The following is a 14,165-nucleotide window of genomic DNA, read 5'->3' on the forward strand; positions in this document are numbered from 1 at the left end:
GCCAGAGAGGATATGTAATACCTTCAGAAAGGTCTGGGTCTACCCAAGGATGCCATCCTATTGAAACTAGGGATGGGGCAGATCCGATCCAGTATCGGTATCGGCCTCCGATACCAGCATAATTTACGTATCGGATTTTCCGATCCTCCGGCCAATATTTCCGATCCATGATGCATGTTGGCTTCAAACTATGGAATGGATTTCCTGAACGGCGGCGTGTCTCATGAACCCAGAGTAATAAGACCCGGCTCACATTCAGGAAATCCAGTTCATAGTTTGCAGCCAGCTACAACGTAAGGACTGAGTTAGCAGCACAGTGGCTAACAGCTAACAAACTTTTCATCTAAACATGTCTGCTGTGTGGAAGTATTTTACACTAAACACCACAAAACAAGACAGCATTGTGCAATGTCTGCAGAGCCATAGCGCCACATTAAACCGTGGTAAAGTAAATTTTACAATGGACTCTGTGGCTTCAGCGGGGCACTACTCTTTGGTCAAACCGAAAGAGGCGACTCGACCCCGGCCAGCCGCGTCCAATCTGCCCTGCTCAGTCTGCCCGTCTCCGAGGAGGGACAGACTGAACGCGGCTGCCCCAAATCAGGCTGCCTGCTTCGGATTGAACAAGAAGTAGACGTCGCTGAAACCACGGAGCTTGAATGTTTACAGAGAAGTTGCTAAACTTCATAATTAATGACCAACCACTATCAGTTGTAGAAAATGAAGGATTTCTCAGGTTGATACTTGCAGCCAAGATATAGTTTACCCTCCAGGAGATATTTATCAGTACAACAGTAGACAATCATAAAAAACATATGATTTGAAAATTATATATATTAAAAACATAAACAGCTACATTATAAAGTGATGTCAAATACTAAAAACAGGAACATGTCTGTTGGTTTGTGCCATGAACTTAGCAGGTGTTTGAAGCCATTTAACATTTAATTTAATTAATTTATTCATTCATTTAAATGAAACAAAATAAATAAATAAAAATCATCAAAAAGAAAACATTGAATGAAAAGAGTGTAGAAAGAAGAAAAAATTATTATATCTGCCCCTTATAAGGTATAAAGCAACTTTAAACAATCACTTAAATTAATCACTTTAATATCCACCTTAAAGCTAGGAATAAAAAGAAACATGTTTTGTGTTAGCAGAATTTAACTCTTAACTTTAAAATTTATCCAACATTAATAAAACTTACCTCAAGTTTCCTTTTTGGACATGCATGCATATATTTGTACAAATTGTACTTCAGAAGAGATTATTACAGCCTCATATAAAATCAATGATGATCATGATATTGGAACTGGATCGGTATCAGCCGATACTCAGATCTAGGTATCGGGATCGGATTGGAATTTAAAAAAGTGGATCGACGCATCCCTAATTGGGACGTGCCCAGAAAGCGCCTTGCATCCAGGAATTTGTTCTTTTGGTCATGAGCCACATCTTATGGCCATATATTAGGGATTGAATGTAGACAGATCAGTAAATTGAGAGCATTGTCTTTCTGCTCTTCTCCTGCTTCACCTCAACAGACTGGAGCAACATCCTTATTACTGCAGATGAAGCTCTGTCAATCCATCTCCCACTCCATCCTACTCAGAACCACATCATCTGCATAACGCAGAGACAAGACCCTGAGGTTCTCAAACCAAAACCTGCGATCCTGCCTATAGAAAGTTTCAGTCTCTCATCTCTACAACATAAGTACGTATTTTTTTCTAAAGCAAGAAGATAAATGTTTGACACTTAAAGAAATTTACTTTAGTCTATGATTTTTTTCTAAAATGAAGTTTCAGAACTTCATGTTTACGTCGCTACTGATGGTCAGTTTCTACAGTCAAATCATTAGTGTCAGTGGACTATGACTGTTGGAGACACAAAATCTGTAAGAAACTCACAGACATTCATCCAGAATCACACTGAACAACACAGTAGTGGGAACTTTTGGTGAAACTTGGGCCAAAATTAGCATGCAGCTAGCACTGGGTATTAACAAAAACGTTCATCTCTAAAACCCAACAAAGTTCAGTCAGGTCCTCTGGATGGTTTCTTTGTGTTGAAACATTTCCTCTTTCATCCAAAGGACTTCATCAGTCCGAGGAGCCACAACAAATTCAGTCAGTCCCATAAGTAACACACTCACATAATGGGTCAACCAGTTTGATGGTGATAAGCTGGTTTCTGGAGTCCTCCCTCTCCCCCGCTGGCTCGTCTGAGGCAGCCATAGCCAAAGAGGTTCAAAACATCAAAGTTCATGCTCAATAATCCTCAGGCTGATTTTAGATGAAAGATGAAACATTTCAACAAAGAGAAACCATCCAGAGGGCCTGACTTACCTGGTAACTTTTGTTGGATTTTTTTACCTGGATTATTGAGCTTGATGTTACATCTCTAAAACTACAGAAACTGGATTGAGATTTGTTTTGAATGTCCACAGCAACTCTGGGACTGAGTGAAAATGTGTATCACAGATTTTTACTACATGTTCAAAGCTCCAGGGACACAGGAGCGAGACCGTGTGAGTCACTTGAACATTTGGAGACATTTAATTAGTTGGACACTGCTGCTATGAGATTCAGACAAAACGTGAAGTATCATGCTGTGGGAGCCCTAATGAAGCCTGAGGCATCATTTATGGCCACGTGAACGTGCACATACAGTATAGGACTTCTGGTTATTGTTGTGAAATGACACATGCACACGGTTGAATCTTTGTTCTAAATAAAGGATGTGCTTGGTTTCATTTAAAACGTGGGTTTTTCAGACGATAAAATGAATTATGACTCCATGCGCCTTCAGCTCTTCCTGCCTGTTGTTCTGGCTGTGAAACGTGCACAGTGACAGTTTTTAACTTTGTTTTGTCACTAAGATGTTTGCCAAGTTTTCAAACTGCAGTCCTCTTCAGTGTTCAGGTGTAATTATCAGAACAAAAATATCATAAAAATATGTTTTATAAATGTTAAATAGACTGTACTTATATAGCTCCTTTCTATCTTATCAAGATACTCAAAAGTACTTTATACTACAATCTGTGCCCTCATTTACCCATTCATACAGCACTCTACTATGTAGAGTGTTCTCACGTTGGAGGACGACTGCTCTAACTGCTCAGCCACAGCTGCCCCTGTAAGGGGATGGATGGGAATAAAATGTTCAGGAACTAACAGTTGGACCATTTGGAAAGCACTTTCAAGACCTCTCAGATGTGCAATGTGTTCAACATAACGGTACTTCTTCCAGTTATTTAACAGTTAACAATGGTGTACCACAAGGCTCAGTCTTAGGACCCACCCTCTTCACAATCTACATAGGTAATGTAGGTCAGAGCATCCCTGATGCATCCTTACATTTTTACGCTGATGGCACTGTTGTTTATTGTCGAGCTAAAACAGTTGTTAAGGTTTTCCAGCTTTTGCAATCTACTTTCAAAATCATCCAGTCAGAGTTGTTCCATCTCAAACTTGTCCTAAATGCCGATGCTGTTTCAAACAGGAATTCGGTCCCAGCAGTTCTTCCTCTTATTTTATCCTCAAATGGTGTCCCTGTTGATTGTCGATTCCTCCGAATATTTTAGTATCTGGATCGATGCACATCTCTCTTTTAAGCTCCATGTGGAATTGGTAAAGAAACTGAAAGTTAAATTGGGTTTATTTTTCAGAAATAGATCCTGTTTAACTCTGAACACTAGGAAACACCTTGTAACTGCAACTTTCCTTCCCTCCATTGACTCAATGACATTATTTACATGAACGCCAAGCACTCTGCAGATGTTGGATGCTGTCTGTCATGGTGCACTAAGATTCATAACTGGCTGTAACTACCGTACTCACCACTTCACCTGTATTCACTGGTTAACTGGTCATCATTAACTTCATGCTGACTTTCTCACTGGTAAATTTTCATCTTTAAATCCCTTCTAGTCTGTTGCCTTCATACATCTACATGTCTTTGCATGAGTGCAGCTACAGCGTGCACTCTCAGGAACATTATTACCTGCAGTGTTCCCTCAGTGAGGACTGAACTATGCAAAAGTTTCTTCTAATCTGCTCCTGTTTCCTGGAATATCTTGTGAAAAGATCTGAAGCTCTTGACCTTGACCTCTCTAAGTGGCTTCAAACATCTGAAAAGTTCATGGCAAAAACCAACGCAAACATGTTCCTGTATTTAATGTCACTTTTAAAAAAACTAAACAAAAACAGCAACATTATAAATACAAATTTATTTTCATTTATTTTTCTCAATTTACATGCTTTCTTTTATGATTGTCTATTGCTGTCTTTGTTGTCCACTGTTGTCATCATTCTTTGTTTAAAACAGATCTCTCTTGTAAATGAGTCCCCTAGGCTCAATAGGACTAACCTGTAGAAATAAAGGTTGAATGAAAAGATGGCACCAAACCTATAAGGATTTGTTTCATTATCTTAAATGTTAAAATGTTATGTAGTAGTATAGAAATGTACCCGGCTAGGGAAATGTCACTTCCTGTTAGATAAGTGGGCGGAGTATAAAAGGAGGCAGCAATGCCTGTTCTGGCACTTGGTTTCCTCTTCCTGCTCCCACTACGTGGCTCTCAAACTGTGTGGGGTTTGGTTGTGGCTGAGCAGCAGATCGTGTCATGCGTGCTGTTCTGGCTTTCGTGGGATGAAGGCCAAGCTTGCTGCTTTCCTCCTCCTCCTCCTCCTCCTCCTCCTGTGCATGTCTGCGTGTGTGTGTGTCAGCAGGTGCTTGGCTCAAGTTGGGATCACTGCTGCTTTGTCTCTAGGGAAAATCGCTCCTGTTTTGTCTCCACTGAAGATCACGGTTTTGTCTCCACTGAGGTTACAATCGTTGTCCCTGTGAAAGATTACTAGTGTTCTGGCTTTGTGAAGGACCACTGCTGTCTGGGTTCTCCAGGTTGTTGCACTTTATTGTCCTCAGACGCCTGTGGCTGCTTCACTGGACTTCTCCACCACAAATTGTTTGGGGTGCGGTCCCTGAGCACTCAAGTCAGTGGTGTGTGTAATTAGCCACACACCTGGGTCTGGACTACAACTTTTAAAATAAGTATTTGGTTTGTTAAAGTATCTAAAAAAATGTATTTAAAAAGAGTGTTTATAAAATGTACATAAATAAACTTTTCTAAATTTGCAAGCCTGTCTCAGATGTCGCAAGTATTTTTAAGATCTATGAACCGGTGTGCCTTGTAAATCACATCATTTTAATGAGAACCACTTAGTACCACCACAGTTATAAATCAAAATATGCTTGTATCAGTTTTATTGTTCTTTAATTCTACATGATTGAGATTTGACACATCTCAAATCTTTTTTAAAATAGAAAAAGGAAACTTCTCTTCAGTGTAATTCAGGAGTTTGAATACAAGATGGCAGTGCAGACAAAATATCTGTTTCTGACCAGATTTCCATCGTCACTCATCCATACACATCAACACATGTATTTGTCAATTATTCTGATCAATTTTACTTCAAAATAAAGTATTAAAGTATCACTAATGATGTGTTTTTGTGTCGTGCTCTCACATTAGGTGTTAGAGATCTAACATTTGGGAAACGTTATAAAATAGATGAACTTATGATCAGTTGCACAGAAGAACGCCAGTATTCATATTTACACATTAATGCAGACCTTCCCCCAACATGCTGATTGTAAACTGAAAACATGAGATCTGTGTTTAAAACTTTCACATAGCTTTGTGTGCCTGTTAGCAAAATATCTTGAACCAGTAGATGGATGGGAATAAAATGTTCAGAAACTAACAGTTGGACCATTTAGAAACCATTTTTCAAGATGGCTGCCCACTGCTAATGATCATTAGCCAACACAAAGTGTCTATAACACTGTTGTGGTAGGCCCCGGGAGGGACCACCGCCTGCGCCTTGCAGGCCCCGGGAGGGACCACCGCCTGCGCCTTGCAGGCCCTGGGAGGGACCACCGCCTGCGCCTTGCAGGCCCCGGGTCCTCACTGGCAGCCTCTGCTGGAGGAGTGTGGAACTGCTGCTCTGATTGTCCTCTCCGCCTGTTGGATTCTGGTATGGTCGAGTTGTACTGTCAGGGATTCTGACCAAGGAGAATTGAACAAATTGTACAGGCAGGACTCGGGAGGCAGATGTAGAAATAAAATACTTTTTAATAAATAACAAAAGAAGCATAATTTTACATATGAGTAGTCAGGACGGAACCAGAACAGGACCAAGACAGGACAAAGGAAAACCTAACAACAACCCAACACAGAACAAACCCACCAACTTCACAGACCAGACAGGACATAATTACAAACAGCTGGACAAGAGACAGGGGAGAAACTGATCTGGGCTGATTAACAAGACAACAGGGAGAACAGACAATGAAGGCCCAGCAGAGGGCGCCATCCTTACACTGTGAAGCTATCTAAATATTATGTAATTCAAGTTTTGTGATTCAAACAATGCAAGTAAGTAAAGTTGAAAATGAAGACATCAGGTTTAATTTTTATTTATTTATTCAACACCACAAACTGGATGTCACACAAAAACTGACAAGGAAATTGCACACAACATTAAAAACACATTAACTGAACTGTAAACTGAATTGAGGGCAGCACGGTGGCGCAACTGGTAGAGCTGCTGCCTCTCAGCGAGCAGGTCCCTGGTTCAAATCTCGGTCCGGGGGCCTTTCTGGGTGGAGTTTGCATGTTCTCTCCGTGCGTGTGTGGGTTTTCTCCAGGTACTCCGGTTTCCTCCCACAGACAAAAAACATGCATATTAGGCTGATTGGTAACTCTTAAATGTCCTTTGGTGTGAGTGAGAGAGTGAATGGTTGTTTGTCTCTATGTGGCCCTGTTTGTTTGTCATTTTATTCATTTCATATTTAAAACAATTTAGAAACCAAATGAAAAAAAAACACGTCATAAAATGAAAGGTAGCAGAAGAAGAAAAAAATCTTATCATATCTGCCCATTGTTTGAAACAAAAACAATTCAAACAATCAATTCAAACAATAATCATCTATAAGTAATATAACAAAATGAATAACTCATCACAATTTTACGTATTGTTGTGGCTTATAGGAACCACATTGGCGTTCAATACAGCTGAAGCGGTACCTTAGTTCAAAAGATTTATTTGACAACGGACTACAAGTATTCAGAAGATCAAAAACAAATACAATTGTATGCATACAACAGTGCATTTTCAGACAGACCTGCATCAGCGCCAATCTTCCAGCAAAATGCCACGACCTCTCCTGTGACTCTGCACCTTATCCTAGATTTCTGCAGCCTCGGCTTCTGATTGGTTTAAACACCCCGTTGTCATGGTTACGGGGCTCTTCTGCATGCTAGATAAGTCTTGGAGGTCACATACCAAAAGATAAAGTTTATGGCCCTTTGTTAGCTGGTGTTTTAGCTGAAGATTTTACCCTGAGCTGATCACACTTGTTAAACGATTAAATGCTACTTTCTATTATCTTTACTAATTATGTTTAGTCAACTATATTAAGTTTAAGCAAACTATATTGAGTTTAAAGTAGAGAAATGTGCTTAGAGACTCTTAACGTCTCCCAGCCTATGTGTGTGCGTGTCAGTCTCTGTGTGTGTGTGAGCGTAGGTGTGTGTGAGTGAGAACTTATACAAATGTGAATTAGCTGAAGATTTTCCTCTAGTTAATGTAAGATTATATTTAAGCAAACTACCTGAAGTTAAGATTCTACTTAAGCAAAGTAACTGATTAATACTTAAATGATTGTAAGGTAATAAAAAACCCTTCAAAGAATGACACATACTCATTTTATAACATGAAATTTCAAGCTTGATTAAAATAATAATAAAAGATAAAACATGAAATCCAACAGTATTTATATGTATCTTTCCAAAATTTTAATCTTAATCATTTTCTTAAATATAGGCAATGACTTTACTTTTTTTACATAGTTTTCCAAACTATTCCACAGACCTATTCCCTGAATTGAAGTAGACCGACCCTTTAAACTGGTTCTGTACTGTGGTTTAACAAAAATGTCTGTTCCCTTAAGATTATAGCAACTTTTCCTTTTTACAAAATACGTTTGAATGTTTGAAGGTAGTGTGTAGTTCTGAGCTTTATACAGTAATAAAAGAATATTATAGTTAACCAAATCATAAAACTTCAGTAATTTCAATTGATAAAATAAAATACTAGATGGATGACAGTAATGTTTTCTTGTGATAATTCTTATAGCTCTTTTCTGCAAAATCAAAATAGGCGTCGTTATAGTTTTACATGCTGTTCCCCAAACATCAACACAATAAATTAAATGTGGGACTATAATTGTATTATACAGCAAATACAAGGCTTTATCATTCAATAAGTCCCTTACTTTATACAGTACTGCAGTGGATTTAGATATTTTAGTTTTTACAGAATTTATGTGCTGTTTCCATGACAGTTTATCATCAATAATTACACCCAAAAATTTCACCTCACCTACTCTGTATATCTCAACACCATCAACTCTAAAAGGAACGTCGACAGTTATCTTTTTTTTACTAAATATCATATAATTAGTTTTATCAAGGTTCAATGATAACTTGTTTAATTTAAACTGTCGTGGCTGGCTACCACGTCGTGTTCAAAACAGCTGAGACGTCGCCCTCGGTATAAAAGATTTATTTGACAAAACATGGGTTACAGATATTCAGAGACAAACAATTACATTATTAAAATATATTTTGGAGCATTAAAGAACGAACCGTCTCGGTGTGCGCCTCCCGGAAATGCTCGGTGGGCGTGTGTCATTTCCGGCCTTTTATCACCGTTTGAGGAGGCTAGCTTTCTGATTGGTTTAGCTTCTGTTGCTAGGGTTACGACTCTAGCCCGCCCCCCTCAAGGACATTAATATCTACATTTCAGATAAGAAGTTTTGCCTCACTGAAATCGTTCGTTTTAGCTGTTTGTTTAACGTGATTATACCTTAGTGATACCAAATGATTTGAGTTAAAGTTGTTTATTTCTAGGAATAATTAATAACTATTAATTGTTATCTAACTCATGTTTGCGTGTTCTTACTTGATCCTTTTTATACTTTTGCTGTTGTAGCTTACTGTGACAATTAACCCTGTGTCCTCTCAGCTAAACCGACCCTGTATTCAACAATCATTAAATGTTAATGGTTATTATTAAGAGAGATCCTGAGGGATCTTATTTAGTCAAACTATATTAAGTCTAAATTAAAGAAATGTGTTCTAGCTTTATTTATGTTAATCAGTCTGCTATCTGGCATGATTTGATTGCTTGTAAAATATCAAATGTGAACTTGTAAAATTATCCTTAGCTAATATGAGATTATATTTAAAGGTCAACTAGTTAGAATTAACAAACATTTTCTATAAATATAGTGCAACCCTGGAAGAAAGACACACACACACTTTGTATAACATGACATTTGAATGCTTGATAGGAAATCTAAAAAAGGTATAAAAATATGAAATCCAACATTCCCTCTTTTGATCTCCCCATTTCATGGGAGATCACCCCTTTTTGGATTTGTCCAGATGGAAATGACCCCACTTACTGCAACCCTCCAGGGGTCCTGGACCAGACCCCTGGTTCAAACCCTTCAAAACCTGTAAAAAAAAAATACCAAGTGCATAAACCTTTATAAAAATATGAAAAAACTACAACACTCCTAGTAAGAGATAAGTGTCCCACACTAAAATAAGTTAAACTCCACCCTAATACCAAAATTGACCTCTTTTTAAACCACCTTTATAATACCTCGTGGGATTTTAGAATGATGAAATGCCCAATTGAATGGAGTAAAATTTTGAATAGTTAAGAGCTTCCAATTGAATCCACGACCCTTCTCTGGTTGTTCCTCAGAATGACTGAAAGGAAAGACTAGACACTCATATTAAACAGGAAAAGCCAACACCCTCAATTTAAACAGTACTATCTAGCAGGTCTTCGGTTCTTGAGCTTGCGGTGGGAGGCCTTGTTCGTCCACAAGGGTCCTTTGGTGCTCGGCGGGATTCGGCCTGCGGAGATATCTTCATGTAAAGTCCTCAGAACCTTATCAGTCTGATTAAACATTCTAAATGACGTGTGTGTATTGGGACAAAACTAAAATCAGTTTGATGCGTCTTCTGTTCTTCACGGTCAGGGCTGGTAATCTTCGTCCTTACCCGATCCACCTGACTGACCAACTTAGGCAGAGCGGAGACTCCTTCTCCAACGTTTGCTACTGCCTTTTTCCAACCAGAACAAAGGGGCAAAGAATGAGCTCCCACGAAGGTCCTGTCACCTCCTCCAGGTGTAGTGGGGAGGTGATGTTCCAGCAGATCAGCCTCAATCAGGTCCAGCAATCGATTCCGCTCCTCTCCAGGGGTGCCCTGGTTGTGGTCGTAACAGGTGTCACTCTCCTTCTGGAGACCGATGGCGTGTGATGTTCTCTCCACCACCTGGTGGGGTCCTGTCCCTCTTTTCAGCAGGACCCAGTCCGATGTGAGTCTGTCTCCTGGGTCAGAGATTCTCCCTCCTGGTGAGAAAAGCTGGACACCAAAGCTTGCGAATTGTTAAACACCCTACATGGCCTTTTGCTTATATCATCTGTGGGATCCATGACCCATTTGTGGGCCTGGAAAAATGACTGTGGTTACTTCCTAGTGAGTAAAACCTGTTTCTTAATTATGGGACACCCTGGTGGTCATTATTGCTACTGCTAGTGTGAACTCTTACACTGTAATGTTATAATAAAACAGAACTTGAAAAACTGAAATAAAATGCTATTCTTACATTCATCTATACACTTGAAACTGAAATGAGGTACATACTGGACTTATCCAGGGATACCTGTGTTCTCTCGTCTCTTCTTTCATCCTTCAAAGCCTTTGCAGTCAACAGGTCTACCTACAATTAGTAAAGTTAAAACATACACAACAACAATGCACAACAACACCCTGCAATAAGCAATCCCCCACACCGGCCTCCCTCCTTCTGGAGCCTGTGGAAGTAACTTCATTAAATCGCTTGCGCCAACAGCATAATTCAAAATACAATATAACCTTAAAAGTTTAAACAACTGACATACAACACTGTGAGGAAAAAAAAAAGAATTTAATCTTCCCTCCAGGTACCTGTCTGTGCTAGAGAAGGGAAAAAAGCAAGGAAGAAAAAGAGAGAAAGAGGAAAAGTAAAAGAGAGAGAGAACGAGAAAAATGTGGTTAAAATACTTTGTTCATGAAACCTTTTTTTATTAGCCCAATTAAACTATAAGTCCAGTCCAGTCCAGTCAAGTCAGTTGTGTTTAAAATTATCGAACCACCCCATTTCCCCTTAACCTTTGCTCAAATCCACTTCAGGATAGGGGCGTCCCCCTTTTCTGGAATCTGTACACATTACAACAAAGAAAGGAAAAAATACTGTTGTTAAACCGATATCTACAATATACAAGTGCAATGTTGTTTTGTAGGCTTCTGATTTATTCCACTTTTCAAATGTCAATGTGATTATCCTAAATGATCCTTTAAACGCTTCAGACTTACTACTGGCTTTTTTTTTTTTATTATAAAACCCTAAGAAGTTATTTTTGTATATTTTGTAATGATCTAATCATTGTATGAACTGTTCCCTGCTAAGAGCAGCCTTCACCTACCCCCTTTTTGAAACAGTTTTCTGTTTCAAATATGAAATATTACCTTCTGTAATCCACTAACACCCAGTTTGAGTATTAGTTTCAGAACTATAAAATATGGTGTAGTTTTAATCTTTCCACTACTGTTATTCAACCCAGGTTTTGCAAACAAACAGCCAAATACAACCCAAGCTCTCCTATAATTTAGCAAAGAGTGAACCATTAAATAAATTTCATCCCTTGTATCAAACCAGACCCACCAAATGAGCTCATTCAAGGCAAAGACAATCATTTAGTATTATTTTAGAAAACATTAGTGCATCCAAATCAGGTCTCAGGTACAGGTTTCTCTTGAATGAGACTTCCTGACCTGTATAAACGGAAAGTTAAAAATCAATATTTTGCTCAGGGGTGTGGAGCATTAGAGGTAATAAAACAATTTTCATCTCAGAGCAGTTGGAGAAGGTTGAATCATCCAGCCCTCCCACATCAGTACTTCTGTGTCATGTTGTGTCACCTGTCTTAAAATGAGTCTATGTGAGTGATTATTATCAAAGCCAACTGCAGTTTTGATCATGACACCAAGGCGCTTAGATGACCATCACAGACCAAATGTGGGGTTGACACCTCCGTCAGGCTGCAGTTGATGTTAGTGACCTTAGACAGATTGACCACCAGCTCTTCTTTCAGCCTTCAGCTTGTCTCCTTCGGTCTGGAGACCAGTTCAGCTTTGTGCAGCAGTTCATATCTCAGCATACAGCAAGACTTGAGCCTTGAGCAAGACTGCCCACCATACTTGACTGGATATTCTCGCTGTGGACAAACTCCAGGACCCCCTCTGGACAGTTAATTCAGTTTGTTGTTGGACTGTTAGATCTTTGAAAAGTCACGTTACTTGGCTGACAAGTTCTTTGTTGTTGTGTCAGTTGTGCTTGACTGACAATGTCTTTGAACCGTCTCATTGGTCAGTTTCACAGACCCAACTTCAGCGCCCACCTGAACACCTCTGATATCTGATCCAGCACCCAGCACTAGAGTCCTGATCAAAACTCAGATGGATGCGGTATGCATTTAACCAATTTTGTATTTTGACAAACTCCATCTTCATTAACTCAAACATCTGTTCCAAGTCTTTACCCAAATAAAAGAAAGTGGTATCATCAGCAAAGAGAACACATTTAAGGATACTGGACACCTCCGTCAAATCATTTACATACAAAATAAACAACTTAGGTCCAAGTACAGAGCCTTGTGGCACTCCACATGAAATACTGCTTAGGTTAGATCTTACATTGTCTATTTGTACAAACTGTTTTCTGTCTTTTAAATAACTACATATTGTAGTATGACAATATAAGAGATATATATGCATACAATATTCACGAGTTCCTCATCTTTCTGACTGTGTAATGTCGTGCATTGAATTTAACAGAAATGTAACGAGAGACGTTATTTATCTTTGACCCATCAAAATGAATGCGGTCATTTATTTTCAGAATCAAAGTTTAACATCAAACATTTACATTAATTTGGCAAAATATGAAAATAATAACAGACAAGTTTCACAGAAAATGAACTTCGAATCACTCGGCGGTGATCGAGGACTTTGCTTCAGATATTCCTAAGATATCTGTACTGATTTTAGAAGAGAGAGAAGAGTTTAAGATGAAATGGAGATTTATCTTACAGAGAGATATGTGAGGGAATTAATCTGTTTGTCTAGAACGTGCACGCTTCATCAGATCTCAGCTTGCCTCCGGTACACTTTAGTCGAAGAGGAGACTGTTACCTGGTTGACGTAGATCAGCTCGATAGAGAATCCTCCAGACTTTTTCAGCGTCTCCGTTGAGAGCAGCTGAAATCCTTAGATAGTCGTGTGTGGTTTGTTCAAACAGAAGTTATAATCCCAAAACGTCTCTGGATCATCCTGAACGCGTTTGCACCCAAGAACTCTGAACTCCTTCCATTCTTCAGAACTTCTCAGACTCTAACAGAATCTTTCAACTCCAGCAACTCTGTAGTTCTTCATTTCCTCAGGCTCTGGAATTCCAACATTTCAGCTTCTAACATGAACTGGGAAGTTGCCACATTTTAAATGGGTCGACTTCCGGTTCATTTGAGAGCTTTTGATTGGTCGATGGACCAGGAATAGAGGTGTGGTGTATGATGTAAGATGTTATTAAAAATCAAGGATTGTTTAGTAACGAACAGAAAGATTATTGTAGGACTTCAGACTTCGTGGAGTCTCAGACTTACTATCTTCTGAAAAAGTTTAAACATGACATTTCTCTCGGTAAACATTTTAGTTGACCGAGAACCGACCTTTAACATACTTACAAAACTTGGCTCATTTCAGACAGAAAATCAAGAAATGCATATTAACCTGATTTCTTCTTTAAATGAGGAATAAAAATCATTACTTACTGTTTATGTAAAATAAAAATGAGTAGTTCTCTTCAACCTGTAAACATTGAGTGAACTAACACAATTTGATTATCAAACATTTGTAAAACAGTGATGATTATAAAAAGAGAGTGTTCTTTTCACTTGAATCTTCAAGAAAGAGA

The sequence above is a fragment of the Nematolebias whitei genome, chromosome 12 (genome assembly GCF_014905685.2).
Source record: "Nematolebias whitei isolate Nwh7 chromosome 12, NemWhi1, whole genome shotgun sequence".
Classification (NCBI taxonomy): Eukaryota; Metazoa; Chordata; class Actinopteri; order Cyprinodontiformes; family Rivulidae; genus Nematolebias; species Nematolebias whitei.